This window comes from Gouania willdenowi (genome assembly GCF_900634775.1).
Source record: "Gouania willdenowi chromosome 24 unlocalized genomic scaffold, fGouWil2.1 scaffold_320_arrow_ctg1, whole genome shotgun sequence".
Taxonomy (NCBI): domain Eukaryota; kingdom Metazoa; phylum Chordata; class Actinopteri; order Blenniiformes; family Gobiesocidae; genus Gouania; species Gouania willdenowi.
Window position 1 is genome coordinate 1,625,946 of NW_021144848.1, and position 26,238 is coordinate 1,652,183.

Consider the following 26,238-nt stretch of genomic DNA (forward strand, 5'->3'; position numbering starts at 1 on the left):
TGTTACTATACCTCTTTTTTAAAATGGTAAAATGTGCTAAAGCTTGATATGAAACATATTGTTAACTACATATGTGTAGAACTGTACATAGAACTGTAACAAATGTTAAATTATAATTGATATTTTTATAGAACTTTCATGGTAATTAGGGATGGTTTTTCCTCTATTTTCTCACTATTTCTTTAGTTGAACAGCTCTAGGACAGATGACAACAGTAGTTATTTTTTAAGTTTTAGTCACAAGTAAAGATTTAGCAGTCCTGTTTCTGTTTGTTCCTGAAACTAAGCCTTCACGCAGGTGGCGTAGCAGAAGAAATTATGTCCAGACATTTGAGAGTCCTACATTTTTCTTCTTGAGCTGCTGAGATGGGCCCAGAACAAAGAGTGAAGCTGGTGTAAGACGTGATTGGCCGATTTAATCACAAGGCATTCCAGCCCCGCCCTGTAGGCCATTTGAGAGGGGATGAGGGGAGATGGTGTCTCAATTGTCTTCAAAATGTGTCCCCTCTGTCAACCTGCCATCCCTCCCTCAGCCTGGGCAGAGCAGTAGATGTTAAAGCTGCAGTATGCAGAATCGTGAGACGCTCCCTCGCTTTCTGAACAGAAACTTACTGGTCTTGTGTGTTTCTCTTAGATTTACAAGCTATCTCCACCTTCTGCTGGAACATCTGCCATTGCACTGTCACTACTCTCAGATTGTGAACGCCCATAGATTTTTTACGAACAGCTCAAACAGCCAATAGTAACACAGCAGTCCAGCGTCACGCTGCTGTATTTCTACAGCTCATTTACAAAGATTCACTGTCCACTCAGAACACTTTAGTTTACAATATCCTCAAAGATGATTATGGATATTTGACCAAATGAGGCCAAAAAAAAAAACTTACATACTGCAGCTTTAAAGACCATCAGTACTGACCAGGGTTGGGGTCAATTATAATAGTATTTGCATAATTGATATTATGTAATAATATTATCAATAATAGGTATTTTACAGCTGATTTATGACCAGTTATCATTAGAGATGCTAACAGAAAGCTAATAAGAGGAAGGGTAACTTTTTTTATTTCAGGCTCAGGAATTGTGATTAATTGTAATTGAATTTAGTCATTGAGAATGTAATTGTAATTGACGTTCTGAGGATTACAAATAATTGTAATTTAATTGTAATTGGAAAAAATGCTGGTCACTTTAATCGCATTTGAGTTGTAATTGAACATGGGTAATTGAAAAAACGTAATTGTATTTGCATTGTTTTGGAAAAATGCTTGTCACTATAATTGTAAATGAATTGTAATTGAACATGGGTAATTGAAAACTTACAGTAATTGTAACTGAAAATATAATTTACCCCAACCCTGGTACTGACCACAAATATCACTGTTCATTTAATTATTTGCATACTTTCACATTTTCCTCAGTGTCAGCAAATCAAAGCACTGATCCAGTGGGAGGAGTCACACTGACGTGCACTCTGCGGAGGAACCACCTTGATTCTGTCTGTGAACGTGGCAGCCTGCTCCTGCTGGACGAGGAAAGTGCTGAGCTGGAGCGAAAAGATGAAAAAAGCTGTCTTTCCTCTCTGACAATAACACATCAGAGTAACCACAGCAGACAATACACCTGCCAGTTTGTTACAGACGATGAAGTGAAAATATCTGCTGACTACACACTTGTGTCTACAGGTAGGACGACCAATCAAATCTCACCTTTAACATGTAAACACTGTCTTTATATGTTCTTCATTGTTTTCAGCTCCAGTTGATTTAACGTCTGATTCGACTCCAAACAAGATCATCTTCATCCTCAACATTGCAAAGATTTGCCTGCTGATCATCCTGGTTGTTATTGTTACTACTGTTCAGATTAAATACAGGAGGAGGACTGGAGCAGCAGAAGGTGTGTATCTCTACAAAGATTTAGTTAAAAACCTATGACAACAGAACATAAAGGTCTGTGACTCAGAGAGGACAAACTATGAAAGGATAAACTCTTCTTTTCTGTTTGTTTGCTGCTGAGAATCATATCAACACTGTACGACTTTAGTTATAACATCAATAACCAGTTTTTGATTCAATTCCAATGACAGAAATGTCTTTTTTTTTTGTTACAGATGCTCAAGATCAAGATTGTGTTCCTGTGAGTATATTTATAACCAACCAGCTTCTTACTAAACACACGTCAGCTCTCAGGAACTATTTAGGTTCTCAAATGTGGTCCAACAGCAGCAAAAGTAACCAGTGATTGTTTCCCAATACACAGAGTGGTTGATATGTGACTGCTCTAGGTTTAGACCTAAAGAAAAGAATCTGAATTATTAAACACAGGTGTTATGTACGTGGTTAGGAATATTAAAAGAGACAGCAGACTCGTGTATGAAAACATGAACTTTTTACTTTCTTCTTCTTCTCTGCTATACAGTCAGCAACACAGCATCATTCAACCACAGCGACCCCTGTGGTGTAGCAACTGAAGACACAACATATTTCCCCTTTGTTTAAGAATGTTACTGATAACTAGGAAATAATCAATACCTGAAATCAAATAAGACTGACTGTAAATTAGTGTTAACTTCAATCTTCATTATTGTTTTTTCACTGCAATCACTTGTTAATATTAACAACATTACTCAGTAGTACAAAATAATTATAAAGTAGCAACATAACCTTACAACTACAATTACAGTATCTCTTCCACTTGTAATTCACATCATGACAAAGTCATTTCACATTGTCTGGAATGTTTTTCCCTTTTTTTTTACATCATTTTCTATTTCAATATTTCCCCCAAAGGCCATGAGAACAAATAATGTTTGTAATTGTTAAGCCAAGCAGGCTTATTTCTGAACCTCGTGGGTCTAGGAACGTTATCAAACAGTGGTGGTGCAAGTTCTGGCTCAGGGGCTGGGGCAGCAGTCATGGTTTTAATGATGTTCTTTGAGCTGTCTGGGACCAGAGAGAGATGAGATGCATTCCATGTACTACCATCCTCCAGCACATAGGAATGTACACCTGCTTTCTCTATCACTCTGGTAGGTGGGTGAAACAGTCCTTTTTTAAGATGGTAGTCAACATGGGGTTTACCGTTTGAGAGTGGCGGGGGAGCTGTGTCTCAGATTTGGGAAGGATGTAAATTTGGGATGCATCATTTTTATTTATTTTATTTAATTTATTTGACAGGGACCATGTACAGGAGCATTAATCAGCATTTCATCATTTCCATCTGCAGTCCTCAAGACAGACAATTACAAATCACTGTACAAAAACCAATACAGTTCCTTTGAATCAGGGGGTTTTAACACTAGACACCCTCATCAAAGGTGACCAGCTACAGGGTGATCAAGTCTGAGCTTGTGTCCTATAACTGTTTCCCACTCTGTCCTATCTGCAGCTTTATGCCACCTCACACACACTTGAAAAACACCAAGAATGTAATGAATCATCTCTTTATAATTCAGGGTCTTCCTAGATTTAACTTTAGAGGCTTTACCAAAACCAAGGTCATGAGTTTTGTGCTAAAGTTAAAAAGTGTATCATTAGTTGTCTGTAGTTTGAGTGGACTGTCTGAGAAAGTAATTTCAGAGATGCTTTGTATCATTTGTTACTTTTTCACATGAACTAAAGAGTTGTGACTGTGGATTGTAACTGGTTATCACTATAGTTTCTACTTCTGAAGTACTTTGTTTTCACTCAGGATGAGCAGGACAGCAGAGTGATCTATGATGATGTGGGATCATGAATCATCAAGGCCCTGCCCAGCACCACAGTAAGTGACTCATATACGTCCCAGCATCCAAGAATCTGTAACCTACGTAATATTTAAGCTGTTGAACTGTTACACATATTAACAATAAACACAGATACACAAACAATATCCCAAAGGATTGATGGGACAAGTTTATGATAATCAGAATAAGTTTGTTTTCATACTTTTCATAAATGGTGGCTGATAATTGTTAAAGACAATAACATTATAAAGGGCTTATAATTAGCCAGTGAATAATATCAAATTATTACAAATATTTGTAGCTAATCTTCCTCACTAGTTACTTTTGATATTCTTCCAACAGCACCAAACTACCCTAAGTAATCCATAACCTGGTTGATCGTGTTGCCACCCGTTAAACCTCCCACAAAAAACAGATTTAAGTTCCTTAACTTAACTTTGCTTGACCTCTTTTTTAAAAAAAATAAAACTAACAAAACCTACATAGGATTACAAGGGTTCAGAAATAAAATACAAGAAAATTGTCCTGTGTTCAAATTATTTTCCTGGTTGGCTCAACAATAATAAACTAACACAGACACAGACAATATGCTTTTCAGTAGCAGCTTTCTGTCACTGGTACTTATGTCATTTTTAATACAATATTGGAACTATTTGGTGGCGTTTCAAACCAGATTTTGTCTCCTTGCTTTTCTAAAATAACTTTCCAGAATCTATGGATGTGTGCATGGATGTGGATCATTAATACTACATCATAAACAGAACGGATCCTTTGCCCCAGCCGAGGAAATCCAGATACTACATCTGTAAATGATGTAACAGCCATATATCTTTTATTTGATACATAATATTGTGCTCTGCAGCACTGTGTGGTCTTACAAAGGTCTTATAGACAGAATATACAGGGGTTCTTAAACTCTATTAACAGCATCTGCCTGTATTGTTGCTTACAATTAGTATCTGATGACCTGCGTGTGTGATGCTGCTGTGAAAACGTCCTTAACCTTAACCCTTTAACACCGACTGTGTCACTTGCGACACATAAAATGACCGTACCTATCTTTATTTGAAAAATTCCAACTGTTTCTATAAGCTAAGATGTTGGGCTTTATTGACATCCTACAAACATTTTGGTAATCACGTTCCATCCTTCGTAGAAGCCCTGCAAAGAAGTCACTTCGGCTTGCGGGTGGTGTCGAGTGGAGACGGAGAAGGGGTGGTGCGCGTGCACACATGGAGATACAAAACTGACTGATAATATATTTTATTAACAGGATTATTGAGTATAAAGATATATAATTATAGTAATAAACACAAAAAGAAACCATGAATAATAGTCCATTCCAACACAACCCCAGAACATTAATTAACAGAGGAAAAATAACGTGATGTCAGATCTGCATTAAGCAACAAACTGTTCAAGTTTCTGTTCTAAATTACATCAACATTAACAAGAATAAATATTCAACCAAGTAGTAAACTGCTTCTTAAAGTTAAAAACTTCTCGAAGGAGCCACTGGAAGAGCAGTTTCTGATGAAGAAAGGTAAATTTATAACGGTTCAAATTCCTGGTTGAAAGTCTGAATGAATGAAACTCTGTTGTCTTCTGCGTTGTGTGTTTATGTGTGTAATATTACATAATTATTTGTGTGTGTGTGTCTGTGATGTGAGTGTCCGTTACTGTTGAATACATCATCGATGCTGTTACAGCCATTTCTGCAAGACTTGCTTTCGGTCAGGAGAAGATGTCATCAGGTGGTGTCCAACTCTCACTGGGCATTCTGACCCTAAACCACAACACCCTCTGCTTGGCGGCAGTCACTGTCCATCCTCTCCTGGCCCCCAACACAATTCCTCAACTCCTACTCCAGAGTCCACAAGATGCTCTTTCTGCTGCCTCACCCAACCTGAGGACAGCTGTCTTTTTCTCCCTTCCTCCTACTCCCAGATCTCTGAGTGTCTTCCACACACACTGTGCCATGAAACCCCTGCACCCGACCTCAACTAGGAATAGCCAGGCCTACCAACCCTTGTCCCTGCACTGCTCGACAAGGTCCTGGTACTTAGAAGCCTTCCTCTCATATGGCAACTTGCACCCCTCTTCTCACAGGACCGTCAGTTCTATTAGGATAATCTTTTTTGACTCCTCTGAGCACAAAAACAAGTCAAGCCTCAGTGGTGATTGCACAAACTGGGGGATAAATAAGTCTCCTGCCCAGGTGCACTCTCATCTCCCATGATTGTGCTGGTCGGAGAAAGCCCTTCATGATTTTCTTGGGGGCTTGTGGTTCCTACCCTTCCCTGACAAACTGCATAGATGATGTAGGTCTCTTGTTGGTCTACTGCTTTTTCAGTCTCTCCCGCACCAGTGTGTGAGCCAGTGCACAGAGGACCTTATCTTGGCGCCATCTGTATCTACCATGGCTAAAAGCCTTCTTGAACCCTGCCAATATGTGTGCCATGGTTTCTCTCCCTAGCCCTCAACCTCCTTCTCTCCTCCTTGACTCGGGTCTGCTTAACCCCACTGCTAGAAATGGGTGAATCTGAGTCCTTGCCTTCCTAAGGCTGGGTTCCCAATAATGTTCTTTAGCTTCAACGCGCTTACTGCTGGTGATTCTGGTGTGTCAGCTGATCTAGTTGTGACACTTGCATTCCTGACCTTCTTATTGTTGGCATCTTGGTACATCATCGCATCCCTGCACTTATCCACCTTGAATTCTTCAACCACTAATGATAGAGGTAGTTGTAGCCAGCCAGACCTGATGAATAGCCCTACTGACGTGAAGTTTTGTGGGATTCCAAGCCACTTGCAAAGATGTTTATTCACTTGCTTTTCAACTCCTTCCACTGCTGTCATGACACTTTGTAAATTGTTAGTAGCTACATCAGTCTTGGTAGTAGCCCATGCTGGAAGAGCCAGCCCTTAAATTTCTGATTACATGCACCTCGATTTCTTCGGCTTGAACCGTATTCGAGCCCAGGTTGCCACATCGTCAAGTGCGGTAGTGAGGTCATCCATAAGGCCTTTTATTTGAGGTTGTCGGGTGCCGGACTCCATTAATGGCCCTCTGGACTCATTTTCTGCCTCTGTTATGATCAGATTCACTCTGTTGACAAACAGGATGGGGGAGATGGTACGGCCCATTACGATTAGGCATTTTTGTACAAGTTGTAAGGTATAGCGCTTGGTACTGGGGCAGATGCTGATCGGGCTTTTTGCACTATGTCCTTTACTCCCCTCCATGTTGGTTTGCTGGTGTCAAGCTCCTCCTTAGGAGTTTCAGTCCCACCGATCATAGGGTGTGTGCTCCAGGCTTGATTCCGGGAAGTATCACAATGGCCCTCTTTTAGGAACTCCTGCACAACCTGCTTGAGGCTGGTCAGTCTCCCAGATCTTGCTTTACTCAACAGATTTTTGGTAAACCTGTATGGGTCCTTAATCAACTGGGTTCTTTTTGGTCTCCTACTCCTTCCTCAGTTTCAAAGACCTTTCTGCCCTTCTCAGTCTGCAGAGTGGCATTCGGAGTCCACTGGTCAGATCTTTTTCTCCTTGGCACTTGCTCTTTTGTACTGCTTATTGAGTCTTGATCTACCCTCTGAAGCACAAGATCTCATTTGCCCTCCTGTCCAGCTGGTTGCTACGCTTTCTGCTAATGCTTATCCTCTCATCTGTGGCAAAGCGCTCTCTGGCCATGGTGAAGATGATGGTTGTCAAACAGTCAATTTTCCTCTCAGCTGATCCTGTTAGAGTAATCTCAAGAACTTTGTTCAAGGCAACATCAAGTTGGCTCCCATGCCGTGCTATTGTTAGCTAGGGGCCATTTCACTCTCTCTCTCTCTCTCTCCCTCTCTCTTTTTCTCTGTCTCTCTCTGTCTCTCTGTCTCTCTTATTGGTTAGGTGCAGGAGAGTCCCTCCTGTGGTTTTGGGATGAAACTGGAGCTGAGAGGTCTCTGGTACTGCGGGTTGCCTCCTGACTAAAGTCCTCCTGAGTCTCACTTAGTGTATCCACAATATAGTATCTTAAGGCCCCTTGCGTTCTTGAAGAACCTCCCGAAATGGCACTTTGCTTCCAACACTTCCCCTGTAACACTTCCCATAGCCATAACCGTTGTGACCGTCCAATTGAGATGTGAGTAAGTGTGTGTTTGTGATATGCATGTGTGTGTTACATTACCATGATTATGTGTGTGTGCATCTGTGATGTTAGTGTGTTTCTGTTTCTCGACAACTTTTTTTTTTTTTGATGGGGATATGAAATGAAATGATAAAGAACTCTTCTTCTTTTTCCACTGTCCTGTGCCAGCCTGCAGATGAAGCCCAGGAGTAGCAGCAGTTCCAGGAGGAGCTGACTGAACATCTCCTTGGGGTCATCTTAGTGGAGGGCTCTCAGAGTGAACCTCAGCTCTTTCCTGCAACATCTCAACACTTCCCTGTCTCCACCAGCAGCGTCACCTAATCAAAATCCCAAAGAGCCAGCCTGGGTCGACAGCGCTGCAAAGTTTGCTGCAAGTGCACTCCTTGGAAGTGTTTGTGTTTGTGATGTGGTCCTATGTCTGCAGCCACACAGAAACTGCTTCCTTCAGTTCCACCAATGCCATTAGGGCCAAAAAACGGCTGTAATTATTTGCCATAAATGCCCTGTTTTTGCACAATTGTAACCAGGATTTTTTTTAAATTTATTGTAAATTGTTGTATACATTGTAAATTGTTTATTGAAAAATCTGCTATTCATGGAAGTTTTAATTGTTTTCTTCCTTCTAAAAAAAAAAAATGTGTTTGTGTTATTCTTCATTTTAAAATGATATTACACTGTTGGAACATGTAATAAATTGTGATAAACTGCCAATTATTGGAAGCCTAAAGTGTTATGGACAACACTTCCTTCATTTTTATGACCATTTTATGTAGACAACATATGCACACAAAAAAAACTCACGCGGAGATGTTAATATTAAGGGTTAAAACTCTGATTAAATTACAAGGGTTTGAAACACCATGAGGGTGGAGACAAATGCTTCCTTGTTAACATATGCTGCTATCCTCTTTTAAAGACATACAATCAATCAAAACTCCCGTATTGTTTCCTGTAGGTCAGAAAAAAAAGAGGAGGACGAGGAAGAAGAAGTGATGTCTTCAACAGTCAAAGAAGCAGTGAAGAAGATAGTGTGTGAGGCAGTGACGTCCCGTGACCACTAGGGTTGGGTAGGCACGTTGCAAATCGAGACCACCAATGACAGTTTCATACGTTTCTGCTGTCAAGTGTTAATTCAATTCAAATCAATTTTATTTGTATAAAGCAATTTCCAACAAAGTCATCTCAATGTACTTTTCAAAATATAAAATTCATAATAAGAAAGAAAAAACCCAATAAGATCCACATGAACAAGTGTTTAGCCATCTAACAAAATCAACATCATAAGCACCATTAAAGAAACATAAACAATTACAATTACAAGATATATCTCATGACACGGCAGCACATCTGTTGTTTGTGTTGGAAACACAGAAACACAGAGAAAATGACAACTTAGAACAGCCTCAGTGAGGAGCATCCACAAAGCCAATCCTTCCTTTTGTACCATTCACTATGAAAAGCATGAAACATGTTCTGACCTTACCTTTGCTGAAGGTCTGGTAACTCAGGTGTTGGTCTCCATCTTTGAAAAGCTGTCGTTTTTCCTCAAAACAAAGTTTCTCTATCATCTCTAGCGCTGTCACTCGCCCACTAGTTAAAGAACGTAGCAGCAGCAGTCACGTGTCATCTATTCACTAACATGTTGTGAACTTACGTATAGCATTTAGCATAGCGCAGTTACGCGTAAAGGCAGCTCTCTACGCTGCCTTTACGCGTAAATTGATGTCACATTGGGGACCTGACTGCGCATGCGCAAACACGTAAACTCATGCAATGAGAACGGAGGCAGAAGAGCGATGTGCCTTTGGGAGGGGGCGTGGCCTCCCTCTGCCTTACAGCGGAGCCAAAAAAAAAAAAAAAAAAAAAGACTGTGCAGCTGTTCCAGGAAACAGTGCTGTTTAGTAATTTGGGCTATGAAACACACAAAATGCGGACACTTTCAAACTTATAGGTACTGTAGGCTATTGGAAATGGAAAAATAAATAATTTATAATTAAAAAGAAAAAAAAAATTATAATTAAATAATCAAAATATCAATTCACCCTTGGGTAGGCACTGCCTACCTTGCCTACCCTGACGTTTGTATTAAAGGTATTGCTCAAAATTGGATCAAAAGTTATTCAAAGAATAGAAAGCAATATGTACAATTAAATGATACTTAAACTCAGACCAGTGCAACGTAAATCAGGGAGTACCCCAAGGATTCATACTTGGGCCATTACCGTTCATATTATACATTAATGACTTTACAAAAGCATCAGAAAAATTACAGAGTATTTTATTTGCAGATGACACAACCTTATTTTACTCAAGTAAAGATATACAGGAGACAATGGAAGTAATGAATGAAGAACTCAAAAAAATAAAACATTGGTTGGATCAAAATAATTTAGTTCTCAATGTTAACAAACAAAACATATAATATTCAATGACAAAAGAAACACTGATGATGTATCAATAAAAATAAATGGGATGGGCATTCAAAGGGTTAAAGAAAATAAATTCTTAGGAGTCATCATTGATGAGGACGTCAAATGGAAGTCACAAATAAATTATATAAAGGGAAAAATAGCAAAATCCATTGCAATATTACATAAAGTCTAAATACATTTTCTCTACTCACTTTATATAACACAATGATTACACCATATTTAACTTACTCTGTGGAAATTTGGGGTTTGATCTGTTAAACTTACATACAGCCACTGTTCATGGCTCTGAAAACTATATATAACATTAGACAGAGAGATCCATCAAACCCACTATTTATCAAATGTAAGTCACTAAATTTTAATGATATTGTTGATTATAATATTCTTCAGATTTTGTATAAAGCCAATAAAAAAACATTGCAAAAGAACATTCAATAAAGGTTTGAAAAAAGAGAAAGTCACTATTATTTAAAAAGAACAGACATCTGAGGGATGGCGGCCCTGCAGGCAGTGCCATGTGCTGCTGCTGCTGCCCTCCATGATTTTCACAGAAACAACCTTTACCTCAGGCTTAGTTTTTGTTTGGTCTGTGTTTGTTTGGTCAGTGTGAGGTCAATGTAATAGTTAGCTGCTGGGATAGTTAGCTGTTGTAGTTAGCTGCTGTTGTAGTTAGCTGCTGGGATAGTTAGCTGTTGTTGTAGTTAGCTGCTGTTGTAGTTAGCTGTTGTTGTAGTTAGCTGCTGGGATAGTTAGCTGTTGTTGTAGTTAGCTGCTGTTGTAGTTAGCTGCTGTTGTAGTTAGCTGCTGGGATAGTTAGCTGTTGTTGTAGTTAGCTGCTGTTGTAGTTAGCTGTTGTTGTAGTTAGCTGCTGTTGTAGTTGGCTGCTGTTGTAGTTAGCTGTTGTTGTAGTTAGCTGCTGGGATAGTTAGCTGTTGTTGTAGTTAGCTGCTGTTGTAGTTAGCTGCTGTTGTAGTTGGCTGTTGTTGTAGTTAGCTGCTGTTGTAGTTAGCTGCTGTTGTAGTTGGCTGTTGTTGTAGTTAGCTGCTGTTGTAGTTAGCTGCCGTTGTAGTTGGCTGTTGTTGTAGTTAGCTGCTGTTGTAGTTAGCTGCTGTTGTAGTTGGCTGTTGTTGTAGTTAGCTGCTGTGATAGTTATCTGCTGTTGTAGTTGGCTGCTGTTGTAGTTGGCTGTTGTTGTAGTTAGCTGCTGATAAGCTAGAGTGAAAAAGTGCTGCAACTTCCCCTTCCCGACCTGCCCTCATGGGGAATATGGTGGTTATCACAGCTGGGAAGACTGGCTTCTATAAGAGCAACACAATCTTCATTTTTGAGCCAGGTCTCTGTGAGGCATAATACTGTAAACCTAGAGATTTAGATGAAAGCAATCTGATATTTAATAGTCTAATAGTTTTTTCATTGTTTTGTGTTCTGTTTGTAGTTTCAATTTTTAATAGATTTTTATGGTTAATTCCTTTATTGTGGTTTAATGCCACGCTTTCCCTCACAAATGGTCAACACTACATGGCTTTTATACACTTGATGGGGCGTGGGACGTGAGATGCTTTCTCCTTCCCTCTCGCCGTCTGTGGTTAGTTATTTATTTCTGAAATTCTGCAGAAAGCCTCATCTGTTAACCACAGAAGTCTATATCAATTTAACACCTTCTAGCTGTTGAAGGTGGCAGAAGGTCTTATCAGCCCCAGTATAGGCGTCAGTGTTTAGGCGTGACAAGTTAACACCTCTGGCAGACAGAGAGAGGGAGGAAGTTGGAAGGAAGTTGACTCTGCTCTGACCTCCTGTTCTTATACACAACAGCCCTAACCTGTCAGGACGAATGATCTGTAGCTCACACTTGTCCTCTACCACATCATTTGCCAAATGAGACCGGCCAGTTTTGTTGAAAATGGCTTGGTATTTTGCAAAGTTTGCACGAGAAAGCCTCTTGTAGTTGTCATTCATGCTCTCTTCCAGGGCAGCATTGGTTGTTGCCACAAGGTTTAGCAGGTGACATGCACATCGCTGATGAGGGGGGAGTTGATATTCCAAACCAGAGTCTTCATCAAGGATCGCTCTTGCATCATGGTAGTCAATATGATCAGTCAGGTCAAGAGCATCTGGGTCAGCTTCTTCTTCTGCATCATTTTGTGCACCAAACATTTGAAAGGACTTGACAAAGTTGGATCCACTATCAGTTGTGGTTCTTACAACTAATCTTGTATTGGCATTGGACATCATCAAGAGCACTGGCAAGCATGTCAAACGTGTGAGACCCTCTCAATCTTTTGCACACTAGTGCTGTAGATCTTCCTTCCAGGGACTCTTTCTCTATCCAGTGACATGTGACCCAAGGGTAAATTTTCTGATGAGCTGACCAACAATCAGTCGTAGCAACAATTGTGACTTTATTCAATGCTGCAACCAAAGTCTTCTTCATCTGATCAGCAGTTTCACAGATTCTGGCACGGACAGTCTAGAGATGAATTTGGCTGGAAGTTGTAATGTGACAACCAATTCTTTGAAAGCAGGCTCTTCTAAAGCAGGCTGGCATTGGTGTGGGGCAGCGGTGCCTGGCTGGGGGTGCTTGGGTTCGCCTGCTTGTTGGTCCATGGCTGGTGGGATGTCCCTGCTTCGGCGGTTAGATGGCGTCCTCTCTCTTTTTATATTGTTTAACAACAATATAAAAAATACTACTTTTATTAATGAGATGTTTTTAAAACTTGACACAAAAAAATGTATAAAACTTTAACCACCAAAAAAACTTTGCCAAACAATGTGAAGTTTAGAAAAAGAAAACTAACAAACAAGGTTAGTAAATCAACCAAAAACAAACCAAACGTTAGAAAAAGTTAACCAAACCTAACTAATACGCTAAACATCACCTTATTCATTTAAAGTGCCATGGTGCTAGGTTTAGAGTAAAAATGTCATGATCCTAAACAATGTTTAGAGCAAACTGAGAGCTATTTTAGACACAATCAAGGAACATGAGTTTAGTGGAAACAGACTGTTTTGGACACAATCGAGCAAATTGAAAGCTTATTGAGCAGCAGCAGCCAACTGTATTAAAAAAGAACATTGTTGGGTTTGAAAGTTTAAAGAGAATTACTCACATTTAGCGTCAGTACAGTACAGCCTAGGAGCCCCGAACTCGCAGACGCTGTGGTGTGCACAAACCTGCTTGTGAGTCTGCTAATCGGAGGGCGTGGTTAAGAAGCGCCTGGAAGATGGGGATGATGCGTTCTTGTGGTGTATACCGGTGGGAAATTACAAAACTTTAACGACCTGGTTACATATCTTTGCAGACATATCTTCTCCATTTTTTCCTCTGTACAAGAAAAATTCCTCCAGGTATGGCCACGGGCACTCGTCCTCCATCTGTTCTTCCTCCTATTCAGTGTTTTCTTCTGTCTCCATTTTGGCTTTGTTGTCTGAGTCTCCAAATCTTCCGTCCTACTCCGCTGTGTAGATGCTACCTCCAGAAACCTGCTTCTGCAGTGGAGTTGAGTTTATGTTGCGTTATAGTAAGTAAGTAAGTAACATTTATTTCCCACACAATATAGAATCATAGCAGCCCAAGAGAAGCTAATTTAAAGCTTGAACAAATAAAAAGGTCTTTAGTTGGCTTTTGAAGGTGTCGACAGGGTCAATAGAACGCAGAGAGAGAGGATAATCGTTCCAAAGTCTGGGAACAACAGCCTGGAAAGATCTGTCATAGATTATTTGCAGATGAAAGTATGGTGGCCGGGAGGTGCCAAAAAATGTAAATTTCAAAAAATATTTGAATATTAATTAAAATTGTTGGTGTACTCAGTAGCGACTTTTGATTTTAAAAGTAGCAAAGTAGTTTACATGGTGTAAATTGTACTGAAGTATGAGTAAAATTACACACTTGAAAAAATACTCATAAAGTACAAGTACCCAAAAAATCTACTTAATTACAGTAACGTGAGTATTTGTAATTCATTACTTCCACCCCTGTGTATACGTGCTCTGTGCTTTGAGTAAGGGGCTTAGCTATGGAGGTGTCTGTAGCTGCCTGTTTATTCTCAGCTAGTCACGCACATGTAGAGCTGTGAATCACAGACTGTACATTTGATTTTAGCATTTGCGTCCCATATAAATTAGGATTGACACTATTTTTTTTTTAAATACATCAGCACGTTTCCAAAAAAGCAGTGTCGGCGTCATGGGGGACCATTTGCGGGCAGTGCCCCCCCAGCTGACTTACTGTGTCCCCCCACACACACACACACACTCTTCCCAGCCACTACAGGGGAGCTTTTTATTAATCCAAGATATCTGATCAACTAAAAGTGTCCATTCACTGACAGCGGACGGGAGTCTGCTCCATAGATATAATATACTGTGGTGTTATTGTTTAACGTTTGTGCTATTGAACATACCCTAGAGCTGTTGTAATGTGTATATGTCTATGGCCTGCTCTGTTGATTCACGTGACGTCACTCACATTGCTGCATTGCGACTAACCTAGAGCGCTAAATTCAGATGGAGAGCAGGAAGCTTGAGAATCTGTCGTCTGAAATCATCAAAATGCCCATATTTTGTGTAGTTTACGGCTGCTTCAATCGTTCTAACCGAGAAAAGGAAAATAAAATTTATAGCGTACCGAAGATTGTCGTTCACAAAGGTGAGAAATGTGTAAAAAGCTCATAGAACAACGCCGTAAAAAGTGGATTTTAAACCTACGTCAGTGGTCGGGAGGAGCAGAGTCTGCTGATGCTGTAGCGACCACTTAATAAGGTATGTTAGCTAACTTTGTTTTTGTGGCTGTTTATATAGCATTAGGAATCCATGTACCCTTCATTCTTTGGTTATTAAAACCAAATCAAAATAACAAATAAACAGTGTGGTTATTTAGTTTTTCTGATTTAAAACCAAAACAGAAAGACAGAAAAAACAAAAACCAGATAAGCAGCTTTTTTCTGTTTATTCATTTATTTTTAAACTTGTTTTGTTTGTGTGATATTTACGGAGAAATTTGAGCGAGAACTGAAGTCCGCTGCACCTGGTTTCCCTCCCCAGGTCCTGGACCAGGTCTCCTCACACGATAGGACTGTTCAGGATTTATTTCAGCAGTTTTCTGGTCCTGCTCATGTTTTCATTCAGTCTGTGGATGTTTTAGCTCATAAAAAGCAGCTCATGCTGTAGTTTTGTTTTGCGGTGTTACGGTCCAAATAGTATCTAAATAAACTGGTGACTGGCTATTAACTGTGAGGCTGGTGTGAGGAACAATAGATGTTAGAACTTCTACCATTTGACACTTTTGCAACAAAAAAAAGACAGCTTTTTTTAGGGTAGTAAAAAAAATATTTTGCACGTTATAAATACTGCTAACAACAGCCGTCAACACACACGGAAGTTGATCATAAGAAATGAGACGCACCAGTAGATTTATTACACCTATTTATTACATCACATTTGTGCATGTTTTACATAACATCCATTCTTTGGTTTTGATTTATTTATGTATTAATAACGTTTCAATTCACCAGTAATGTGACTTATGCGTTGCTTCTTTTTATGTCCGGACCGGGAGCAAAAGTCACCAGATTATCTGGATACTATTTGGACCATAACACTGTTTGGTAAAGTTGGCAGATATTCACAGATTCAGACTTCTAGCATCAATAACTCTTTAATGAAACGTCATCGACACACAAATGACACCTCTGCCATCGGTTTGAGGTGGACAACACGATACAAGATCAGTTTTATCAAAACGCAGCAGAATAAAAGTCTGTCAGTCGGTCGTTCTGTGTGGTGAGATTAAAACATGAAGCTGTCGTCCTAGTTTCCCTTAAATATCCACATATCACACAAACAGAACCAGATTTAATTTTAAAACAGAAAAACGCTGCTTGTTTGGTTTTTAAACCGAAAACCTAACAAGTTATTTCAATTTTTCCGGGGAGGTTAGATGCTACTCGGAACGTAGTGTTTTTGTTCCCCCCGCAGTTTTCTTAATGCCCCCCCGTTAGTGCTGCCTGGAGCCGACTCTGCAAAAAAAGGTCTTAGGTATCAATAAACGTGAAATTATGGAGTTCGCAGCAGGATTGTAAGAATTATGACGTAACTATAATTTTAATTGTATTTTAAAAAGTATCTCGCTGTCGTAATTGTGATTAAATTGTAATTGAGTTTAGATAATTGACTTTGTAATTGTAATTGGCATGGATATTCTATAAAAAATTGTCAAATCAAATTTAATACAAAACTGGGGAATCGTGCTACAGTTCTATGTACAGTTCTACACATATGTAGTTAACAATTATTGAAATATGTCACATATCAAGCTTCTCACATTTTACCATTTAAAAAAAAATAAATAAATTTAGGGGTAAACTGACACAAAAAAGTCTCAGACGCCCACATCAAAAATATTAAAACCTATATTTTCATTGATTATAAAACCTAACAAGGTAATCAATAGATATGAAATAAATTAGATGATGGATATTTGCTTTTAGTGTATTTTACAGCTGATTTAAGACCTGTTATTATTAGAGATGCTAACAAAAAGCTAACACAAGAGGAAGGCTAACTTTTATTAGCTTATTTATTTCAGGCTCAGTAATTGTGATGAATTGTAATTGAACTTCAGTAATTGAGAACGTAATGTAAATGGCTTTCTGAGGATAGCAAATAATTGTAATTTAATTGTAATTGGAAGAAAATACTGGTCACTGTCATTGTAATTGAGTTGTAATTGAACATGGGTTATTCAAAACGTAATTGTAATTGACTGTCTGAGGATAACAAATAATTGTAATTTATTGTAATTGGGAAAAAAAAATACTGGTCACTGTAATTATAATTGAACGTGGGCAATTCAAAACGTAATTGTAATTGACTGTCTGAGGATAACAAATAATTGTAATTTATTGTAATTGGAAAAAAATACTGGTCACTGTAATCGTAATAGAGTTGTAATTGAACATGGAAAATTGAAAACATAATTGTAATTGACTTTCTGAGGATAAAAAATTATTGGAATAAAATTGTAATTGGAAAAAAATGCTGGTCACCTAAATTGTAATTGAGTTGTAATTGAACATGGGTAATTGAAAAAATAATTGTAATTGATTTTCTGAAGATAACAAATTATTGTAATTTAATTGTAATTGGAAGAAAATGCTGGTCACTGTAATAGTAATTGAGTTGTAATTGAACATGGGTAATTGAAAACGTAATTGTAACAATATAATTGACCCTGTCAACTACATGTTTATCCTCCAGAGCTTTTTGACTTTGTCAGCGTTTTTTTTTCCGTGAACAAGCGTAGCTGCTCTAATCTTTAATATAATCACAGAGCTTTATTATATGTTGAAGAATAGAGGGCTAAAAAAACATTATCAGAATCAACACAGAAGTGAGTTTGTGTCTAAAGCTCAAAGTGTTGGTTTTGATGTAATATTGACCAACTTTATCAAATACTTCACTGTTTATTTTCATTTCACTGACATGACAGAATAAATTGCCACAATCTGAATTGAAGACGAGCAAAGGAAAAACAGACAAACATCAGTGAACTAATGAATTATGGTTGACTTTCTGTGTCTCTATGTTGTTCTGCCTGAACACCAGTTGGTCGTTGAACAGTGGGAGTTTAAAAACAGAAAGATGTGATGAAATCCGGTGCTGACGTTCTGGGCGTGCTCAGTGAGATCACCACAAAGAGGAACATCACAGATCTGAGGCTGAGGAAACATTTGAAACATCCATCACAGCAGAATGCTTCTCCTGCTGCTCACTCTGCTCTTTGTGATCGGGGCTGGAGGTAAACTTCTTCTTGTGTTGATGTTGTTTTATGAATATTTAGTTTGAATCAACCATGAAAATGTTAACAAAGTTTCACTGTCTTTAAAAATTCCTCCTAAAGGAAAAATGGTTTCTCTTGATCTGTGTGTGTGTGTGTGTGTGTGTGTGTGTGTGTGTGTGTGTGTGTGTGTGTGTGTGTGTGTGTGTGTGTGCGTGTGCGCGCGTGCGTGCGTGCGTGCGTGCGTGCGCCCGCGCGCGCTACGATGATCACGATTACAGTGACCAGCAATTTTTCCAATTACAATGAAATTACAATTATTTTTTTATCCTCAGAAATTCAATTATAATTACGTTCTCAATTACTAAACTTCAATTACAATTAATCACAATTACTGAGGCTGAAATAAATGAGCTAATAAAAGTTAACCTTCCTCTTGTGTTAGCTTTCTGTTAGCATCTCTAATGATAACTGGTCCTAAATCAGCTGTAAAATACAATAAAAACTAATATCTATCATCTCATTTATTTCCTATCTACTGGTTACATTGTTAGGTTTTATAATCAATGAAAATAAAGGTTTTAATATTTTTGGTGTGGACATCTGAGACTTTTATGTGTCAGTTTACCCCTAGATTTTTTTTAAATGTGGGAAAGCTTGATATGAAGCATATTGTTAACTACATACTGTATGTGTAGAACTGTAACATGTTTCCCCAGGTTTGTGTTAAATTATAATTGATAATTTTAATAGAAATTTCATGACAATTACAGTAATTTATCTAAACTAAATTACAATTTAATTATGACTATGACAGCAACAGATATTTTAAATTACAATTGCAATTATAATTATGCCATAACAGTAAATAATTATCAATTACACAATTAGAATTGACCCTGTTTTATTTTATAGCTTTATAACGACTGCTCTGTGTTTCTTTGCTGCAGGCAGCAGTAACTACATCTTTCTCTATCACAGAGCTGGAGATGAGGTCATCATGTCCTGTAACAGTGTGAATTCATCTGAAACATCATGTTCTCTCATTAACTGGCTGTACTACAGAGACAGATTTACTATTGATATCATTGTTAGTGATGGACAGATTAATGAAGATTCACCTCAAGCTGCTAAACTGAGTCTGGACCATAGATGTTCTTTGACCATCACAAACGTCTCCTCTGAGGACGTAGGACGTTACATCTGTCGCTATGGGAACACAAATAAACACGACACTAATGTGTTTCTGAACATTTTAACACGTGAGTAACATGACATTATTGCAGCTGTTCATAAATTTACTACGACAATGAACAATGCAGAGAAAGTCACATTCAGACCCAAACAGATAAATATGATCTATGACTGAAGCTTTGAGGAATCACATGTAGAAACTCCACCAGTTCAACACACTCCAATGTAGGCTTTTTCCTCTACTTCCTAATCAATGATATCATAGGTTTTATTATTTTTGGTGTGGGCGTCTGAGACTTTTCTGTGTTACTATACCTCTTTTTTAAAATGGTAAAATGTGCTAAAGCTTGATATGAAACATATTGTTAGCTACATATGTGTAGAACTGTACATAGAACTGTAACATGGTTCCCCAGTTTTGTGTTAAATTATATTTGATAATTTTTATAGAATTTTCATGGCATTTAGGTAGGGTTTTTTTCTCTACTTTCTGCCAAATTATTTTTATTTTTTACCTTGTCTCCACATGCGGTCAAAGGTCAACACTCTATATTTGCTAAATGTTTTCATGTTTTTATTAAGTTTTTCTGCAACAAGCAGTGGCTGAAATAACAGGTCTTTTTTTTTTTTTTTTAATGACAGCAGGTTACATGTATTCTGTTTTTTTATTTTGCAAAAATGCAGAAATGCTTAACAGTAGCATAACCATCTTAGCATCTGCATTGTTTCACCGCATGGAATTAAATTGAGAGGGTCCAGCTCTGATAGTGGGGTCTCCTAACCCTCTTCCCCTGGTCAGGGGTCTGTAACCTTTACTCTACAAGGAACCATTGAACCTCATCTCACCTGGATTAAAGTCCTCCTGGAGCCAAAAAATACCTTCTCAATGAAGACAATACAGTGTATTACACTATATACAGTTAAAGTTATATAGAATAATGTTTGATTTGATTTATATTGACCATGTATATGACAACTTAAAAACAGTTTAAAATAAAATAAAATAAAATGACATCAAGAAATAAAACAGTATCTTGCCCTCACTGTAAAATAATCTGTTCTTCCCCACCCTTTCTATTTCCTTGAGTCTCTCCTCTGCTCCCCCCCCCCCCCCCCCCCCCCCTTCCACCTAGGTGTAACACTACTCTCCCTTTTTATATCCTCCCTATAATAAAATATTTCTTACCCTTCCTTATGGAGGGCTGGTGATGGTCACAATTAAGCAATAAGATAAATCAATTTATTTCATTGCAATAACAAAACATACATTACTGTCTCATAATGATTGCACTTCTTGTAGAGTTGACCTTTGACAGCATGTGCAGACAAGTAGAAAAATACATAAATAATAATAAAAATAATAATAATTACAGCTCCACTGACATCACAGAGATAATCAGATCCTACAGTCACTACAGTTCAATAGTTTTTTTTTTAAAGCTAGGGAGCCATTGCAAAAGAGTCAAAGGGCCACATGAGGCTCCAGAGCCACAGGTTGCAGACCCCTGCCTTGGGAGAACCACAGCTGAACATCTGGCCTGGAATCATAGTCCATCTGTTCTGGTCCCATCATGATGATTCTGATGAGCGTGTTCGCTCTATTGCTGAGCTCGGTACTTTCTTCCTTTTTTCTGCTGCCCTCAATGTGAGCGCGCACTCACTGAAGGGCTCGTTTATGCCTGGCTCCGTTTGCGGACCGCGCGCACTCCAAATGAGCACAGTGGTGTTTATACTCGGTGCATTCACGGTTGCATTACCCGCAACCAAGTTGTGTGAGCGTGCATCGTCTCCTCACCTGCAGCGCAGAGAGGGCGACAGATGCACTCTGTGGGACGGGACGTCTCGAGCCCTGTCAATTGTTTTCACTTGAGATAAATCCTCGTAAATCTTAAAACAACTTAAAATAAATTAATATAAATAAAAACGTGCAAACATGGCCAAGGGGTAAAACCAGGAAACTCAGAAGCTTTAGTGATTGACAAACCTACAACATGAAAAACGTGAAAGCTATTAGTTATTTCATAATAGATATTCCATTGTAGTCAGTGTACTGTATTTACGGCAGATATTTGTTTCGACCAGCAGAGGGCGCTGGTAACCCAGTGGTGACTGGGATGCAGCTATTCTAGCCGTGAAGAAGAGATGCTATGCTAGCAGACAGAGCTAATGGAAAAATGTGACTTTTACAGATATTCACGTAATGTTACAGATATTTTTTTGGTGCTAAAGGGGTAAGGAATCATTTACGAACATGTTTAAGAGTAGTAGGTGATTCCAGTGTTCCGTATTTGCTTAAATGACCAGAACACTAGACATGCCCGTCAGATCATCACACACAATGTAAAATGCAGGAAATGTCAAGGCCAACAACATCATCGTGGTGGGAACTATAGGATCCCTTGAGCTGCCAAGCCTCATGCTTTGAGTGTGACAGCCACGCAATTTGACGCATTCTCACACCACACGCCACACTTGACATTTCTCACGCTTATATTTGAGTAATCGAGTTACTCTGATTGACTGACCAAGATAATCAATCCCAGACCAATCCATGTCTCCTTGTGCCTAAATCTGACCAACCACGGCAGGCTTCACACAATAATAAACCAATCAGAAGCAACGTAAGGCGGGTCTTGATGAGACTCTCTAATGACACCTCACGCAACACGCACATCATCGACATGCTTTCAGAAAGAAAGTGTTTCTAGTAGACAGACGTCTTCTGAGACGGTATGTAACTACCCAATTTTGTTCACTGTCTGTGTGTATTGCTGTGTGCGTGTGTGTGTGTGTGTGCGCGTGCGGGCGTGTGTGTGTGTGTGTGTGTGTGTGTGTCATAGTGTTAGTTTACTCATCTAAAAAACTAACCCCACCCAGTGCACGGACAGACATAGTCAGCTGTGTTAGGAACTGTCTGTCAGAGGCTCAGTGCAGATGTCTGTCTGTCTGTGAACCTCTATCAGTTCTGATTGTTGAAGCACTGAGAGATGTTTGAGGAAACACTGCATGTGTTTCTCTTCTATAACTAACTCTCTGTCGCTCCTCAGCAGAGATCTGCTGCTGCTGAAGCTAATGGGGCTGTTTTCACATTCTTAAAGAGACAGTGTCCTTAATGTGATTTACTTTATAAACTACTTTCAACAACTCAGAGCTGCCCTGAAAAAAGCAACACTACATAATTGAATCACATTTCAGCCTTAATGAAGGAAAAAGTCAAAAGTGACACAAAATGTAGTTATTGTGCTGCTAGTGATTAATAAAAGGGTCTTTGTGGCTCCACTGACTTTGACCCATTATTGTTTTTCTCGTAAAACTATTAATAAAAAAATAAATGGTTTATATCACCTATTGCCATTTTGAGGAAAAATATAGAGATATGAATATTGGTCCATATCACCCAGGCCTAATGTAACCAAAGCAGTAACGATTTATCTTGTAAAGGATATGATTGTCTAAACTGTGTGAAATGAGGCGTTCAAACACTGCTTAGTGTAGGATTTTATTAATGAGTGTAACCTCAATAACAAATAGAAATCACTAGACTGATATGCTGCCTTGTTATAGCAAGTGATGCTAATGCTAATGCTACACCACTTTAGTTAAACAAAGTAAGAATGACTATAAGAACATGTCAGCCCTTTTGTTGGATGTTAATTGTACTTGGAACCAGTTTGATAAATTGCTTACATACAATTTAAAAAAAATATTTGAGAATTAACTTGTCTTAAATGATATTTTATTACTTTTTTCCATTTAGGGCAATGATTTTAAGTAAGTGAATTAGTTTGCTTTATTGTTATTGTGTCTGTGCTAGACATTAACTTCAATTAATTAAAACTCTTATTCAGCTATTAGCAGTGTTAGTAGCTGAATTACACTTGTAGGTTACATCAGCATAAATACATAGTAAACAAGTGCCTTGTCTAATCTAATGTTCATTTAAACTGTTCTTATTTTATTTTTGTATATAATAGTGTATTTCTATGGACCTTGAATCTGCTGCTAAAACATTCATTCATTCAAAAATGACTTTATGTTTTAATGTTTTTTACATGATGATCTTTTTATTGACCTCCTTTCTGTTGCAGACAAGGAGAGCTGAGGTAAAGGTAGCACTGCCTTGGGCCACAGTGTTTTAAGTGGGAGCCCCCTGCCTCTGTCATCATCAACATCTGTGACAAACACCTACAACATGAGACATGTCCCCAGATAAATGATGGACAGTTGGTTGAAATGAACAATTGACAAATGAATGTATTTTGTCAAAATTTCTGGTTGATTAAAACTAGCATTAGGAGGCCACAGTTAAGGAAGAGCCACTGGCATGGAGGTGAGGGCATCAGTCTGAAGGTAGAAATCAATGCTAAAACAGGCCAAAGCCATGTTAAAAAAGGACTTTTTTTTTTTTGCCGGAACGCATCAGGTCACTAAAGTCTCACTCTTGTCATTTTCTGAAATTTATCTTATTCTATAGGTTCCCAAACTGGGGTATACGTACCCCTAGGACAGGGGTCTGCAACCTGTGGCTCTGGAGTCCCATGTGGCTCTTTGACCCTTTTGCAATGGCTCCCTATAGCTATAAGAAAATATTATAATAATGAATTGGTGTTTCTTAGATAGGTTATTAATGATCAATGACAATGACTTCAAATAAAATCATGACACAATAATTTGTCAACCTAAAAATAAATCGCATTGTGCAATAACTCTCATCAACCAGAAACTTTCCTTACACCTGTGGTTAACCTTAAGTCTTAAATCACTGGTAAGATACCTAAACCAACAAAAAGACTATTCTGGAAGAAAATAGAGATTTTATTTGTGTGGGGAAATATTTAATTAACTGCCATAGTGCCAGACTAATATGCATGCTTGATATGTTGCAAGAAAATAGTAATTAATCCAATTAAATTCAACTTGCAAATAACAAAGTCATCTCAAAGCGCTGAACAAAATATAAAGTCCTGAGTAAAAAGAAAGAACCCAACAAGATCCACATGAACATGCATTTAGTGACAGTGGGAAGAAAAAACTCGTTTTTTACAGGAAAAAATCTCCAGCGGAACCAGGTTTAGAGGTGGCAGCCATCCGCTTTGACTGGTTGAGTTTAGTGAACAGAAGGGCAAACAGAATAGGATAGAAGGACAGACCATCTGAGTGTTCCAGACTAGTTGAGCTGTAAACCACCGATCAGGAACCACCAGCTCCTGCATCAAGACACCTGAAACAGAAAAGAGAGCCCTCGGAGGGCGAGGAGAAGGCACAGACTGCAGGAAAAACATGATACACTATGATACACTCGTTCCTAGTGGTGAGGTTAATATTAATATTAAACGTCTTGCGGCTTCCGCCATGCTCTGAAATGCTACCACTGCAGACGAGGTTTCGTCTTGTACTGGGCATACGTAATGATCTCAGCAATTACTACAGGAGGGACCTTGTCCGCTTTAAATTATCGTCTCTCGCAATGGTCTGAGGTGCTGACCATTGTGTGTAATGGTCTGTGATTGTGACCAAAACAACAAGACCAAGTTTTTTTTCAGGTTAACGCTATTTTACGGTATACGCTTTAGCAAATAAGTAGGTTTGAGTTTACTTTTAAAGGTGGAGAGAGTAGCAGCCTCCCGTACTAAGACTGGAAGCTGGTTCCATAGGTGAGGAGCCTGGTAGCTGAATGCTCTGCCTCCTGTTCTATTTCGAGACATTTTAGTTGCTTCCAGGAGACCAGCAAACTGAGAGTGGAGTGTTCTGCCCAGACGATAGGGCACTAACAGGTCTTTAGTATGTGTTGACCGACATGATCATGTGTTATTAAATTCATGTTATTTTTTGTAGCACTACAAATTAGGGATGCACCGAAATGAAAATTTGCGGCCGAAGCCGAATAAAATATAAACGCTTGGCCGAACACCAAATATCGAATATTGAATGCGGTTGAAAGTTTTACACAATTTTTTAAATAGTGCATAAATTGCCTAGAATAAATTTTTAGACATGTTTTTTTTAAAGAAAGTAAATGTTTATTGAATATTCTGACATTTTTTAAATATTCCAGCAGCCTTTGCTTTTCAAAAAATTACGGATTTTTGGCTCACAGCGCTAACAACGGACTCAGTTGTGGAATTGGACGGCTTCTAACTTTTACGTGGTGATGGACGACGGAGAGCGGTAAGCGGAAAGGAGAGAGTCTGGCTGTGTTTGTGTGCAGAAAGGAGGAACTGCTGCTGCTGGTTCTGCAGCAACACGCACACACTTTTCCGACTCAAAATCACTGCGCGTTTTTTGATTGAGTCATTGCGTCACATGCTACTATTCAGCCTAGCTTTTCACTCACTAAATGTTGCTTTTTTTGCAATATTTGGCCGAATATATTCGGTTACCGAATATTTGGTGCATACCTACTACAAATACGTCAACAAAAAAGATATTCATTATTATTAATAATATTGTTCAACATAATTGTAACTACTTATAGAATTGTATACACTATATTGTCTTCATTGAGAAGGTTTTTTTTTTTTTTTTTTTTTACTTTGGAAGAATTTTAATCCAGGTGAGAGGAGTAAAAATGGCTCCTTTGAGAATAATGGTTGCAGACCGCCGCCCTAGGTGTACACCTTTCAGGAGGTACACAAACATTTCAGTTTATTTTTCAACATTATAGATTTTTTTTTACATGTGCACAGACTTCTTTTGTTCATCCATCAATCATAATTTGTTGCACAACTCTTTAAAATACACCAAAAGTGAAGTTCAAATTCTAAAATGACCAAAACATCAGAAATAAATGAACAAAAAGGCCTAAATTCAAGGTTTATGTTGGACGAGACACAGGAAAGAGTTTAGACGAGCCTGCAGACAGGAATATATAATGTATAACATAAGCTAAGGGGTACATGGGGCAATAATTCTTCTATGTCAAAATGTTTCTATTTTTGAGGATTTTGTTTATGGTTCTGTGGGTGTCCCTTATTTTC

General features: G+C 38.5%; 1 protein-coding gene and 1 long non-coding RNA gene across 2 annotated transcripts in view; both read left to right on the forward strand.

Annotated features, from left to right (window-relative positions):
- LOC114458314 (uncharacterized) overlaps positions 1-26,238 on the forward strand; it is a 35,247-nt gene that overhangs the window by 1,422 nt on the left and 7,587 nt on the right. The gene's annotated exons all lie outside the window — the stretch shown is intronic.
- On the forward strand, positions 1,657-3,760 carry LOC114458267 (uncharacterized). The gene is made up of 4 exons (XR_003673004.1): positions 1,657-1,684; positions 1,755-1,898; positions 2,113-2,138; positions 3,693-3,760. It is a non-coding gene; the product is annotated as an uncharacterized LOC114458267 (long non-coding RNA).